This window comes from Elephantulus edwardii, unplaced genomic scaffold (assembly GCF_000299155.1).
Source record: "Elephantulus edwardii isolate Elephantulus edwardi_28Jun2011 unplaced genomic scaffold, EleEdw1.0 scaffold00021, whole genome shotgun sequence".
NCBI classification, from domain to species: Eukaryota; Metazoa; Chordata; class Mammalia; order Macroscelidea; family Macroscelididae; genus Elephantulus; species Elephantulus edwardii.
The window spans coordinates 21991120-22007298 of NW_006399771.1; positions in this window are offsets into that span (position 1 = coordinate 21991120).

Here is a 16179-nt window from a genome sequence, read left to right on the forward strand (position 1 = left end):
AAAGACTATAACCCAGATCAGGCGCACCTTAGTCTCCAGCCTGACATCGTTGCTCTTCAGTACTTTTGAGAGGTTCCTCACAGCTGACTTTCCCAATGCAGTTAGTCTCCTGATTTCCTGGCTGCTGTTACCAAGAGTGTTGACTGTGGAACCAAGTAAACTAAAACTGTGAACTATCTCAATTTCTTCACCATCCATACAGATGCTGCCAATTTGCCCAGTGGTAAGAATCTTTGTTTTCTTGATGTTGAGCTTCAATCTATATTGAAGACTGCCATCCTTGACCTCCTGCAGCAAGCGCTTCAGGTCCTCCTCAGTTTCAGCAAGCAGGGTTGTGTCATCTGTATAACTCAGGTTGTTGATGATTCTTCCACCAATCCTGATGCCACATTCCTCCTCGTACACCCCAGCATCTCAGATGTGTGATTAACTACCCCTAAAGCCCACTGGTGTGTTAGTTATAGGTTGGTTTTGATTAAACATCACATGACAGTAACAGCAGTAATATGGTACAATAGGTTGTCCTCTAATTTATAGCAGTCAAGTCTATCGTTGAAACTGAGTAAAAGCTGATTCATAGCTGGCCCTCCAATGAGTTTTCTGAGACTGTAAATCACATGTGAGGAGATTGCTCATCTTTCTTCTGCAGGATACATTCGAGATCCAAGTCATATGATCTTGGGTTGGCAGCAAAACTCCTACCCTGTAGGTCTCCAGTACACATAGTAATAATTTGTACTATTAACGAACAATATAATTGATATCAGATGTAAGCAAAATACTACTGAAGATCATTCAAAACTGCTAAAACAGTAGATAGGGAATTGCCAGGATTCAAACAGGATTTAGAAGAGGCCATGGCACCAGAGATATAATTGCTGATGTCAGATGGATACTGGCTTAAAGTAAGGAATACCAGAAGAATGTCTATTTGTGCTTTATTGACCATGCAAAGGCATTTGACTGTGCGGATAATGACAAATTGTGGCTGACATTGAGAATGGGAGTTCCAGAGAACTTCACTGTGCTCATGTGGAACCTATGCCTGGATCAGGAGGCTATTGAGCAAATGGAGCAGGGGAGCACTACAAAATGTGGAACTGGCAAGGGAGTGTGTCAAGGCTGTATTTTCTCTCTGTACCTATTTAATCTGTATGCTGAGTAAATTATCTAAGAAGCTAACTCTATGAGAAGGAGTGTGACATCTGGATTGGAGGGAGACTCATCAATAACTTGTGTCATGCAAATGACACAACCGTACTTGCTGAAAGTGAGGGATTTTGAAGTACTTGTTACAGAAGATCAAGGAATGCAACTTTTGGTATGGATTACATCTCAATGTCAGGAAAATAAATATTCTTACCACTGGACCAATAGGAATCATCATGATTGATGAAGAGGAGACTGAAATGGTCAACAGCTTCATCTTGCTTGAATCCTTAATTAATATCCTTTGTAATAGTAGTCAGGAAATAAGGAGATGCATTACACTGGGAAAATCTGCAGTTAGTGACCTTTCCAAAGTATTGAGTAATGATATAAATTTGAAGACTAAGGTGTGTCTGATTTAGGCCATAGTTTTTCTGATTACTAGCTATGTATCCAAGACCTGGAAAATGCATACTGATGACAGAAAAAGAATTGATGCCTTTGAGGTGTGGTTTTGGAGAAGAGCAGTGAACATCTCATGGATGGCCGAGAGAATGAACCCATAGGTCCTAGAGATAATGTAGTCAGAGTACTCTCTGGAGGCAATAATGATGAGGCTTTGCCTCACATGCTTTGTATGTGTTGCTAAAAGGGACTATTCCTTGGAGAGGGACATGATATTGGGAAGGGTGGAAGATCAGCGAGAGAGACAAAGACCCTCAACCAGATGGATTGATATAGTGACTGCTGCAATGGCCTCTGTGTGTCAGGAAGTGTGAGGATGGCGCAGCATAGAGCAGGGTTCAGATCTTTTGCTCCTTGGGTTGCTATGAGTCATGTTCATCTTGATCGCATCTAACAACAAGAACAATAGCAGTACAAATAGCATATACATTGTACTATAAAAGAAGACTAATGGTCAGGACTCACTATAAATACTATTATATGATAAAACAGAGTAATACTGAGAAATATTGGACTACTTACTAAATATAATCCTGTGTGTACACTGTAATCAGCTATTTATCCTAAAGAAAACTGCATATCTATAAAGTTTCCATCTTAATACTAATTCTTGACAAAAATTGAAGACAATGGGGTTGTTTATTTCAAGGAGAATGGATAAGTAAAATCTAAGTTCAATTCAAACAGAAAACACCCCCAACAATATGAAACTATCATAAAAGTGTAATATCAAGAAAATGTAAGAAAGAGAATAAGACATCTATGTCATTCCAATGCAACTTTTATGGAAAGAAAACATACAAAATAATACTATATAATACTTTTAAACTCTTTAATAATGTGTTCTAGATAGCTATATGAAGGATCAGATTTTAGGATACAAATTATTGATAATTTTTAAAAAGAAAACTCATTGAGACCTGTATACTCTTGAGAAAGACTTATTATTTCTTATGTACCATTGAGTTGGAACTGACCCATAGCTGAAACTCTAGTGGGTTCTCAAAGGCAGTAAATTACAACATTGGAGATTATGCACCTTTCTCCCATGGGGCAGCTGGTAGATTTGAACCGTATGTCTTTGAGTTGGCAGCAGAGTTCCTTACTAGTAGGCCACCAGAACTAATTTCTTCCCCATCTGATGCTGAAAGGAAGAAATAAAAATACTCTTTTTCTCAATAACTGCATTTTTTTCACTTTTAAAAAAATATATTATTGATTTCAATGAAAATTTAGAGACTTTGGATTTCCATCATTCATTGTTTCACTTTTCTCCCCTCCCAACCCTCCTTCCTTGTACACTACCCTCTTGGAAAAGTAAGAGAAAAATTCTTTCATTCTTTTACAATCCCTCCCCTCAGGTCCACTCCATTATGCAGCCTTCACTCTAGACTCCTGTTATGACAAAAATATCCAATCACATATCCTTTTTAAACAGTTTTCTCCCTCATCTCTTTCAATGCAGTAGACATTAATGAAACCATCCTGCTCAGTCTCCCCCCAAACCCTAGGTAAGTCCTCCTTTACAACAGTGGCACCATGCAGTATTTATCCTTTTGAAACAGAAATATTTCACTCAGCATAATGTCCTCCAGGGTCACCCATTTTTAATAATATATCATGAGTTCCTTATTTTTCAATGCAGTGTAGTATTCCATTGTGTGTATATACCACAGCTTCTTTAGCCATTCATTTATTGATAGGCGCTTAGGTTGTTTGCAACCTCCTTGCTATTGTGAACAAAGCTGTGATAAACATGGGTTTGCATATATTTGCTTGGATGCCAGTTATGGTCTCGTTGGGGTATATTACCAGTAGTGGAATTGCTGGGCCAAATGGTATCTCTATTTGCAACTTTTTGAGAAAGGGCCATACAGCTTTCCATAGTGGTTGCACCATTTTACACTTCCACCAACAGTGAATAAGGGTTCCAGTTTCTCCACAACCAGCATCTGTTGCTTGCTGTTCTGTTAAATTTTGCTATTCTGACTGGGGTGCGATGATATCTCATAGTTATTTTGATTTGCATCTCTCTTAGAGCTAGGAATTTTGAACATATTTCTTCATGTGCTTCTCAGCCATGTGAATGTCTTCTTGGTGAAGTGTCTGTTCATATCCTGTGCCCATTTTTCTACTGGATTATTTACCTTTATCTTGTGGTGTTCAAGTATTTTATAAATTTTTATCTGATATGTCGTTACCAAATGTTTTTCCCAGTCTGTAACTTCCCTTTTTACCCTGTTGAAGAAGTTTTTGGATGTACATAGGCATTTGATTCTGAGAAGATCCCATTCGTCTATTTTATCGTCTCCTGGTTATAGGTAATAACTGCATTTTTATAAATGATGAACTGCGAACATTTGAAGAGAAGGAATTAACTAAGCATCATTTATTTGCTTGATCTATTGTTGTTGTTAAATGTCATCGAGTTGACTATGACTCATAGCAACCCTGCAAACAACAGTTCAGAACCTTGCCCTTTCCTGTACCATCCTCACAATATATCTGACATGCTTAAGCTCTTCGTCTTGTTGCGAGTCTTCCTCTCTTTCACTGATCCTCTACCTTCCCCAACTTGAAGTTTCTTTCTTAGAACTGTGTCTTCTAGATAATATACCAAGGTAAACGAGACAGAGTTTAACCATCTTGCCTCGAAGGAGCACCCTGGTTGCACTTTCTTCAAGACAGATTTGTTTGTTCTTTGGGTAGTAAAGTGCGTACTCAGTAGTCTTTGTTAAAAACACATTTCAAAGGCATTAGTTCTTCTTCTGTCTTCCTTATTCCTTGTCCAATTTTTAGATGCATAGGAAGCAATTGAAAATAGTAAGGTTTGGATTGTCTCTTAGTCTTTAAACTGATATCCTTGCTATTTAAATCTCAATTAGTCTAGCATATTTTACCTATGCAAAATACTTTTTATATTTGGACTGTTTCTACCAGGCAATTTCAATTTTTGTTTCATCTATCATGATGTTTCCTATTGGTCCAGTGGTGAGGATTTTTGTTTCTTGATGTTGAGATCTTCTCCTGAAAATGCTTTAAGTTTTCTTCACTTTCAGCAAGCAAGGCTATCATATACAAAACACAGGTTAATAAGTCTTCCTCCAATCCTGATGCCACATTTTTCATATATTCTACCAGATATACACTTTTCCTTATTTTAAACCATGCAATGTCCCCTTCTTCTGATCAGTTTCTTCTTAGTCTATGCATGGGTTTCATAGGAGCAAAATTAAGTGTTCTTGGATTTCTGTTCTTAAAATTAGTCATAACTTATTTTGAGCCACATAGTCAAATTCCTTTGCATAATCAATAAAATCCAAGTAACCATCTTTTATATTCTCTGCTTTCAGCCATATATATTCAAATTAAAATAAGATATAATTTTTTACATATTGTTGGATAACATTTTAATTGGATTTATTTCTTGGATGCTTTTGAGGTAGTCCCATAGATTGCTGTTGCAAATTACTAAGCATTAAGGATGAGGTCAAGATAAGAGAAGGAAGGGATTTACCCTGCCCCATTGCTTCAAAATATCATCATTAAGAACTTGCGTCAAAATAGTGTTTTTCAAATTGCCTTAGCATCAGAGGGCTTGCCAAGAATTAGTAAAGAATAAAACACAGACTAATCAATGTAAAAATGGTATAAATAAAACATATAGTTTATGACCAGCCAGAAAGTCTGATCCCTTAAAAAACACCAAACATATACTTTAGGAGACCCACGTCTCTCACAAGACCCACATGCTAGGGGACCTCACCTTCGCTCTGCTGCAAGACACCAAGGCCTGTGTGGCATGGTCGGCCTGGGAGTGTTTTCCAGCCACCACTTCCCTTGCTTCTTCTAAAGCCTGCAGCTCAGCACAGGCATACTTACACCCTGGCCGGCGACAGGACCGCTGCCTGCCAGGTTGAGGGGCTGAAGTTTTAGACCACAATCCTGCCCACAGCACCAGACTGCTGCCCACACCACCTGGAGACTCTGCTTCTCCACTGCCTGGAGACTTCCCAGCTGCCATTCCTGCTGTCCAGCACCAGCAACACTAATGTCACAGGTACCTTGGGTAGAACACTGCTGTCTAGACACAACATGGAATCCCTTTAGCTCAAGCAGATAGGCTGGGCCAGGTCTAGCTGGGCTGAAACATGGTTTCTGGAATGGAACAGACTTTCTGTTTGCCATGCAGGTACGTTGGGTGAAACACTGCTGTTAGGATCACAAATATATAGGTCCTTCCTAACATCTAGTAAGAAAAGGCTCACATAATGTTAAGAAAGCAGCAATTTGCCTCAGTCATCATAAAACATGTAGTTTAAAGGTATGAATTTCACTTTGGAACAGTATCAGACTAACAGATGTATTTATTGTTCATATCTTATAGAGAAATAATATACAAAATAAGCGAACAGTGTTTTTATGATTAAATAAACCTGTATTTAATTAAGGCAGACTAGGAAGGACTGGCCCTCCACTTCTGAAATAGCAGGACTTTGAAAACCCTATGTACAACAGAGCACACTTAGAGTAGCAGATATGGCAACTGAGTCTGAGCCCCCAAGTATGGAAACAAATAGAAGGAGGAACAGCTGAAGCAGACACTAGTGATTGGAACATGGAATGTAAGAACCATGAATGTAGGAAATTAGATATTGTTCAGAGGGAAATAGAACACATAAATATTGACATACTAGGTATTGGCGAAATGAGACGGACTGGCATAGGGGCATAGGGCATTTTGAGTCAGAGGAGCATATGATCTGCTATGCTGGAGAAGAAAAGGTGAAATAAATGGGGTTGCTTTCATAGTCAAAAAAGTCATTTCTAGATCCATCTTGTGTGAGTCACAGGAAAATATCCATAGCATACAAGGAAGTCCAGTGAATAACACCATCATTCAAATATATGCACCAACAACCAGAGCCAAAGAGGAGGGAACAGAAGATTTCTACCAATATTTGCAGCCAGAGATTGATCAGACATGCAATCAAGATGCATTAATAATAATGGGTGACTGGAATGCAAAAATTGGGAATAGAGAAGAAAGATCAGCAGTTGGAAAACATGGTCTGGGTGACAGAAATGAAGCAGGAGATAGAATGATAGAATTTGCACTATCAATAACTTATTTATTGCAAATATATTTTATAAGAAACACAAATGCAGGCTATACACATGGATTTCACCTGATGGTATGTATAGAAATCATATTGATTACATCTGTGGAAAGAATCACAGGAGAAGCTCAGTATCAGCTGTGAAAACTAGGTCAGAAGCTGACTGTGGAACAGACCACCAACTACTCATATACAAGTTCAAGCTGAAGCTGAGGAAAATTAAATCAAGTCCACAGTAACCAAAATAAGACTTTGTGTTTATCCCACCAGTATTTCAAAACCACTTCAAAAAGAGGTTTGAGGCCTTGGATATTAATGAGTGAAGACCAGATGAGCTGTGGGAAGATATCAAGAAATTCATCCAGGAAGAATGTAAAAGGTCACTGCAAAGAGGAGGAAGAAAAGACCAAGATGGATGTCAGACAAAACTCTAAATATTGCACTGGAGCACTGAGAAGCCAAAGCAAAGGGAAGAAATCAAGATATAAAGGAGTTGAACAGAAGATTCCATAAGGCAGCACAGGAAGACAAAATAAAGCATTACAATGAATTGCACAAGGAGCTAGAGTCAGACAATCACTCAGCATTTCTTCAGCTGAAGGAACTGAAGAACAAATTCAAACCTCGAGTTGCAATACTTAAGGATGCTTTGGATAGAATATGAAATGATCAAGGAAGCATTAAAAGAAGATGGAAAAAAGTATACAGCGTCATCGTACCAAAAGGAATTAATGCATACAGAAGAATTTCATGAAACAATGTATGAACAAGAACCTGTGGTGATGAAGGAAGAAGTTCAAGCTTCTCTGAAAGAATTGGCAAAAAACAAGTTCCCAGGAATTGATGACGTACTGATTGACATATTTCAACAGCCTGGAGGTGCTTACCAAGTTATGCCAAGAAATTTGAAGGACAACCACCTGGCCTACTCACTAGAAGAGATCTATATTTGTTCTAATTCCAAAGAAAGGTGATCTTTCAGAGTATGGAAACTATCGAACATTCTCATTGATACCACATGCAAGCAAGATACTACTGAAGATTATCCAACAACGACTAAAACATCACATCAACAGGAAACTGCCTGAAGCGCAGGCTGGATTTAGAAGAGGCTGTGGCATTAGGGATACTACAGCTCGTGTCAGGTGGATCTTGACTGGAAAGCAAAGAGTACCAGATGAATGTCTATCTCTGTTTCATTGACTATGCAAAGGCATTTGACTGTGTGGGTCACAACAAACTGTGGCTGACTCTGAGAAGAATGGAATCCCGGAACATTTAATGGTGCTTACGTGAAACCTATGCTTGAACCGGGAGGCGGTTGTCAGAATAGAGCAAGGAAACACTACACAGTTCAAAATTGAGAAGAATATACACTAGGAATATGTCCTATCTCTATACCATTTCAATCTATATGTTGAACGGATCATCTGATAGGCTGGCCCTATGAGAAGTGTGGCATCAAGATTGAAGGTAGACTCATCAACAACCTACATAATCCAGATGACACAATTTTACTTGCTGAAACTAAGGAGGACCTGAAGCACTTGCTGCAAAAGGTCAAGGACTTCAGCCTTAAATATGTATTGAAGCTCAACATTAAGAAAACAAAGATTCTCACCACAGGGCCAATCAGCAGTTTCATAATAGATGGACAACATATTGAGATTGTTAAGAACTTCAGTTTGCTTGGCTCCACAATCAACACTCTTGGTACCTACCAGCAGCCAAGAAATCAAAAGACAAATTACACTGAGGAGGTCTACTGTCAAGGATCTCTCCAGAGAACTAAAGAGCAATGATGTCAGTCTGGAAAATAAGGTGCCCTGATCCAGGCCATGCTCTTTGTAATTATTTGCATCAGAAAGCTAAACAATGACTAGGGATGATAGAAGAATTGATGCCTTTGACCTGTGATGCTGGAGGAGAATATTGAATATACCATGGACTGCTAGAAGAACAAACAGGTTCATCCTGGCGAGGGTGAAAACAGACTGCTCCTTGGAGGCAAGAATTCTGAAACTCCATCTGACATTCTTTAAACATGCTGCAGGGAGGTATCAGCTCTTGGAGAGACACCACTCCTTGGAGAAGGACATCATCCTTAGGAGGCTGGAGGAACAGCACAGGAAAGGAAGGCCCTTGATGAGATGGATTGATTCAGTGACTGGGATAATGAGGGTAGGTGCATCAGAGACAATGAGTTTGGCTCAGGAGAGCAAAGGGTTCAGAGCTGTTGTACATAGGGTAGCTATGAGACACAAGTGACTTGATGACACATAAGAACAACAACAACTATGGTGGCCTAGTGGTAAGACGCTGTGCTGCAGTCTTGAAGGCACATAATTTGAGGCTACCAGCTGCTCCATGAAAGAAGTATGAGCAATCTCCTCCCGTGGATTCACTGTCTCTGAAAAACTGCTGAAAGGTCAGCTATGGGTTGGATGCAACTCTACAGGACAGAGCAGCAAATATTTAATATTAAAAAGCACCATTATAAAATCAGTTAAGTCTCATAGTCCCCTCCATTGGGTCTCCAAGACTGGAAATTCATGACAGGGACTGTCAATCTTTCCCCCATGGAGTTGCTGATAGATTTGAACCACTGGCAATGTTAAGCCCTTTGGTTAGCAGTTATAAACTATGCCACAAGTGTTCCTTATAACACCAAAAAGGAACCACAAGTGAGAAAGGGAAATTCAATTCTTTCCTATATTTTCACTGAAACCACAATACAATTGTCAAAAGGAGATACAGGTTTGTTAAGCTTAGAAAACTATCCCCAAATGTGTATTATAATTTATTATAATTTCTTAATTGAATAAAATAATACTTATTGTATAGATTTAGATAGAATGGATTAACATCAGTGACTAAGGAATAGTTGTACAAATGATATGCAGAACACCAGACAAATCCTGGTGGCACAGTGGTTAAAAGCACTTGATTGCTACCCCCAAGGTCAGTGTTTCAAACTGATGGCATAGTCTATGCCTTATTATTAAATTTGTCTCTCCCATAATATCAGCCACTATGTGAAAGAAAGATGTGTTTACTGGCTTCTAAAGATGAGAGTACTGGAAACCCTACAGGGCAGTTCTATTGTTCTGCCCTATAATGTTAGTGTGAGTCTGAATCAAGAGCAAGGACATGGGTATAGGTTTTTTGTCATTGTTTTGTGCCATCAAGTTGGAACAGACTCGTAACTGACCCTCCAGTAGCTTTCAGAATCTGTACATTGCAGGGGAAGAGATTGTCTACCTTTATTCTGTAGAAAAGTTGGTGGATTTGAAATGTATGTCTTTGGGTTGGCAGCACAATTCCTTAATTCAGAATATGGTAAAAGTATTTGTCAATAACTTAATAGTTTACAAGGAACTTCGTTAGTGCAGTCTGTAGAGGGTTATACTGAGCATCTCTGACAGCTATATCCCACAAGCAACTCTGACAGAAAAAGATGGGTAATCTCCTCCTTTGTGATTTACTGCATCTGAAAAACCACTGCAGGGTCAACTATGTATGAGTCAGTTCCAATTGAAGGTAATGAGAGTCAAGAAGAACATGCTATAACACGGACCAAGAACTTAGAGGCAGAACCTAGTGAAATTGACTGCCCTTACTGAGGTTTTATTGTTTCCTGGATGTTTCTGATATGAATTATAACCTTTTACTTCTCTACTAGGAAAGATCTGGTGGTCTAATGGTAAGTAGTTGTGGTGCCATTCGACAGGTAAGTGGTTCAAATTCACTAGTCACTTTGTGAGAGAAAGACATGCAATTTTCTGCCTTTGAAAACCCGCTGGATTTTTGAGTTGGTTCAGACTCAAAGGCTATGAGCAACAACAATTTTCCTAATAAATTCCATAATTGTAAGTTTGATCCATGAGTTCTGTGTGGCCACTACAATGGATTAGAGGATGTTGGTGTTAGAATGAAAGAAGTTGTTTCAGGCAGGGTGCAGTCATGTCTAACCTCAGAGCAATAGACTTTTTGCTGCTGATAGTGATGGAGATTCCTCTCTTTTGTGGATTAGTGAAGGTCTGATCCTGTCACTTCCACATAAGCCATACTTTTTTTTTACAATGATGAATCCAGTATTAATCCTCTTCAAGTTGTCATTTCCTTACAGAAGACCAGATGAATGTTTAATTGAAATATATCTGTTAGAAGTCCATTTTAGCTCACTAATGCCTACAAGTTGCCATACAGCAGTAACTTGTGGTTGCTGTGAGGCTGAACACTGTCACACTGATGTGTCAAATGCATTAATGATTGGTCATCCAATGCAGACAGAGAGTGGGGTGAAACTCCCCAATTAAAAGAAGCTTGGAAGGAGGAGCGGGCATCCACTTTCGTAATAGCTTGCCTCTGGAAACCCTATGAACCTGGAGAGAGGATGAATCATGCCCCATCAGCAAATGAAAGCTTTTCATTTACAGGAAGCTTCGGTTAATGCACATAAAAAAGCTAAACTCTATTTTTTCCCTAGTCTTATTTTGAGTGCCACTCATATGTCAGTTAATTTTACTATGGTGACTTCGCATGTTGCTGGAAATTATGTCACCAGTATTTCAAATACTAGTAAAATCATTCATGTTGGATAGCTTTCAACAGAGCTTTCAGACGATGGCAGACTAGGAAGCAGGATTACTTCTGAAGTAATGAGCTCTTGGAAACAAGCATCTTATATGCATGTGAAAGTTAAAGAATAGATAAAAAAGATTCACAAAGAACTGATACCTTTTAATTAAGAGTCTTGAACATAATATTGACTGTCAAGAAAACAAATAGGTCTCTCTTAGAGGGGTGAAACCAAGTCTTTCCTTGGAGGCTATGATTTTGAGGCTCTGCCTCAGTTATTTTGGGTATGTAGCCAGGAGAGCTCGGTCCTTGGACAAGGACATCATGCTCAGAAGTGTGAATGGACAGTGCAGGAGAGGGAGACCCTGGATAAGATGGACTGATACAGTAAGTGGAGTGATGGAGGTTGGTGTGTCAGAGTTAGTGAGACTGGCTCAGGACAGGGAAGGGTTTAGAGCTGCTGTACATGGGGTTGCTAAACATCGCAGGCAACTTAATGGCACATAAAAACAATAATATACTATGACAGGTTTGGAAGTAGGACTGGCACCCACTTCCTAAATAACGTGCCTCCTGAAACGCTATGAACTTTGATAAATATTGATAGTTGTAGAGGGGCTTCACGCCTTTTGTTTACAGGGTCACTAAGAGTCATGATTGACTTGAAGGCAATCAACAACAACAATTAAAATGTTGCTAAAGAATATGGAAAAAACTATGTACTGTAAAAAAGATAGTCAACTCTGTCTTTGAAGTACAGCCAGAACATTCCTTAGAAGGGAAAATGACCAGAATTGATTTCACATACTTTGTGTGTGTCTTCAGCAGGACCAGTGTCCAGAGAAAGGCATCATGTTTGGTAAAGCAGAATTCAGAGAACAAGGAAGAAAACTTTGATTGAGATGAATTGGAATAGTGGCTACAAAAATGAGCTCAAAAACAGCAATGATTACAAAGATGACAAGAGAAGACGTTTGTACTGTTATACACAGTGATATTATGAATTGAAATCTACTTTATAACACCTAACAGCAACAAAAGTGGAATCTATTTTATTCCATAATTTAATGGGAAGAGATTTGGGTACAAATTGATCAATGTATACACACTTCATTAATTTTGAATGCAAACCAATTTAAAATAAGAAAAAAATTGATCATTTTATTGATTTATCTCTTTTCCTTTTTAATATCTTGCTTGGAGAAGAAAAGAAAATTTATGCTGGCAGCTAAAAATGAAATTGCCCAATTTTTGTATGAGTATATAAACCGCAGATTTGTTTTAAAGTTAGTTTAGCATTAATAATCTTTTTCTTGAAAGGTATAAATTTTCAACAATGAAGATAATACTCTAAACTTTTAAATTTCAAATTTTGAAGGTAATAAAATTCTGTGAGATAGTTACATTTATATTAAAAAAATGTATTGAAATAGCAACAACATAGAAAGTGCTCTGTTGGGTAGAAAGTTATGCTACCAAGCCAAAGGTGGGTGATTTTAATCTGCGGCCCTCAGGCCTGGTTTTAATTGTTTTTGGTCAAATATTTTCTAAGTTGTAGAGCACTTGTCTGTCCATTTGCTGTACAGAGGTAACTCATGGCTGCTATGATGCTAAACACTGTGATACTGATAAGTCAAATGTGATAATGGTTACTCATGGTAGACAGTGTTTGTGAAGCTCCCCGATTAAAACAAGCTTGAAAGCAGGATGGCAACCACTCCCAAAATAGCTTGTCTTGGGAAACTTGGAAAAACAATGAAAGTTAGACAAGAGTTCAGGGGTCGCTGTCAGTCATCTATGACTCAACTGCACCTAACAACAACAAGAATGATAACCTAAATGTTACTTAAGAGACTTTGGGTAATAATAAAACACCACTTACATGATATCTAAGAAGTGTTGTGAAAAAAAGAAAGATAAGGTGTTATGATTATTAAAGTAGTATGTTAAAAGGCACTCTGACTGCTAATGTACTATGTTATAAAGACAGATAAATTATATTTTTTCCAAAATTTTTTATCTAAAAAATTTTTAATAGTTATATATATGTGTGTGTATGTATATGTGTGTGTGTGTGTGTGTGTGTGTGTGTGTATAAAAGCCTGGAAGCAGAAGCAGCATCCACTTCCGAAATGGCTTGCCTCCAGAAACTCTATGTACAAACAGTGCTCAGGCCTTTCATTCATAGGGTCGCTATGAGTCGTCTATGACTTGAAGGCACCTAACAACAACAACATATAGAGGTAGAGATAGAGAAAGAGATAGCTAGATAGAGAGAGAGATGATACAGATAGATTATAGAGATAGAGATGATATAGATATAGAGATATACATAGATATATAGATATATAGATGATATATAGAGATATAGATATAGATGACATAGATGATATGATATAGATGATATAGATCGATATATAGAGGTATAGATTAGATATAAAGAGATAGATATATAATTTTACTGCTGATTATTTAATGCCTCAGAATGGCAATACTGTAAGCCTACATTTAAGGCACAGATATGTGAATAATTTTTTTTGTGGTATCTCAGAAGAAGTAACTTGGCATAAAATACTTTTGCTGAAAAAGTTTATGTACAATAAAGATATCTACATATATGTAAAAATAGATGACTTATGGATATGCTATATTTAAATTATCAAACTAATATAATTTTGTTTTATCACTCAGATATAATGTTCAGATGAATTCCTCTTTCTCTCTCACTAATATTTGAACACACTGTTAAGACTATTAATCCAGTAGCCAACAATACCTCCTAACTCATTATTATCAAGATGAAATAAACTCATGCCCTCCTGGATTTTCTGATGCTATTAATTGCATGAAAGGAGATCTCTCATCTTTCTTTTGCGGAGTAACTGATGGATTTGAACCACCTGCTTTTGGACTGATAGCACAGGTCCTCACCCAGAAAACCACCAGAGGATTCCTAGTATCTCTTGTTATGTACGGAGGTAGAACTGCCCTGTAGAACCTTTAGTCTAATATAAAAATTAGAAGTGTACAAGTATATGAAATATGCATGAGTTTTATATATTATAACCTAAACAACTTGACATGTTATTAATTTTTAAATAACAACTATGGACATAATACATTAATTTCCTACTTCTTTAGCAAGAACAAAAATGCTGAGAAAATGTATAACAAATATTCTAGAGGGATATTTGGCTGTTTTAGGAGAACAATCTATTTTCTCAGACACTGAACACATCTCTAAGCATACAAACACTGATAAGCTATTCATAATCTTGACATTGTTAGAAAAAAAATAGATCAATACTTTACAACCACATATTTTGTAACATAAATTGAGAAATTTACATTTTAATATATAATTTAGGTCTGTTCTTCTTCAGACTTTTTAATCTCCACCATTTTTCACAGCCCAAATTGAGAATGTTTTCTGAAATATCATTCAGATGATATTAGAAATGAGTTATGTACATCTGGGGAAGATTGTTACTCATTTAGACAATTTGAAAAACCAGTATGTCTCTTGTAATTAGTTGTGGAATGCTTAGGAAGAGGAGACAATTTAGGACCTACATTAATTAAGAGCAATAAAAAAAAAAGAAGAGGATAGAGTTCAAGGATATAGGTCTGAAACAGAGTTACTGCTGTTGTTAATGGCCATCAGGCAAGCACTATACTCACAGTGACCCAGGTACAACAGGAAAAAGGCTACACTTATGGTTGCTGCATATTAAATACATTAGTCAGAAAACAAATATGCATGGAGGACAAGAACTCTCCACTTAACCTAAGGGATAACGTCATGAGCCTTGAGCCTTAATTAATTACTTGTAGGCATAATATAAAAGCCAATTACAATTTATTGATTCATTAATTATAAAATTCATAAAAATAATTGCAATTTATGTACATGGAAATTCATAAATTTATCACAATGTATTGATTCATCCTCATAGGAAGCATTAAACAGTTAATTGCAATCTATCTACATTGCAATTCATAAATTTATCACAATGTATTGATTCATCCTCATAGGAAGCATTAAACAGTTAATTGCAATCTATCTACATTGCAATTCATAAATTTATCACAATAATTCATCAATAGTGGTGAACACACATTCAACCCTGCAATCCTAACTCATCTCCTCCTTTTGCCTCTCATGGTTATTGATGCAGTAGGAGGGTTCTCGGCTAGTTCAGCAGGTCAGCGTAGCCAGGGTCCATTGGTGTAGGCAGAATCCTCTGCTGTTTCAGTAGGGTAGGTCCATCAGTGTAGGCCAGAGTTTTTGGCTCTGAAAAGAGCCTTTGAGTCTTCAGTGTTTAGCTCATTGTTTCACACAGAAGGGCCATTTTAGTTGAGATCCCAGAGCATATATTCTTTTAGGGGGTATTACTTTTTCAAACAATAACATTCAAACTTGGGGTTTCATTATATTCAACCAATAATATTAAGAAAAACAACATTCAAACTTTGGGGTTTACCAATGATTTTAGTTTTAAAACAAGTTGTATAACCAATCACATTCATTCCAAACAATATAGGTTTGACCAATCATATTCAATACTAGTTGTGTTTCCTTGGCAACATCGGCAGTAACCAGTCATATCTCTTTATCAAGGGTCTGTACCTGTTGTGGTCAGTGGGGCCCTAGAGCAACTAGAGGCCTGTTTGGGCATGTTTGGACATACCAACTGTTCAGTATATTTTCACAAATATTCTTAACATAATTTCCAACCATACACTCTGGAGACTAAAGTGTGTCTGATACAAGCCATGGTCTTTGCAATCACTCACTAAGTATCAGAGAGCTGGACAATGACTACAGAGGCTAGAAGGAGAATTGATGCCTTTGAGCTGTGGT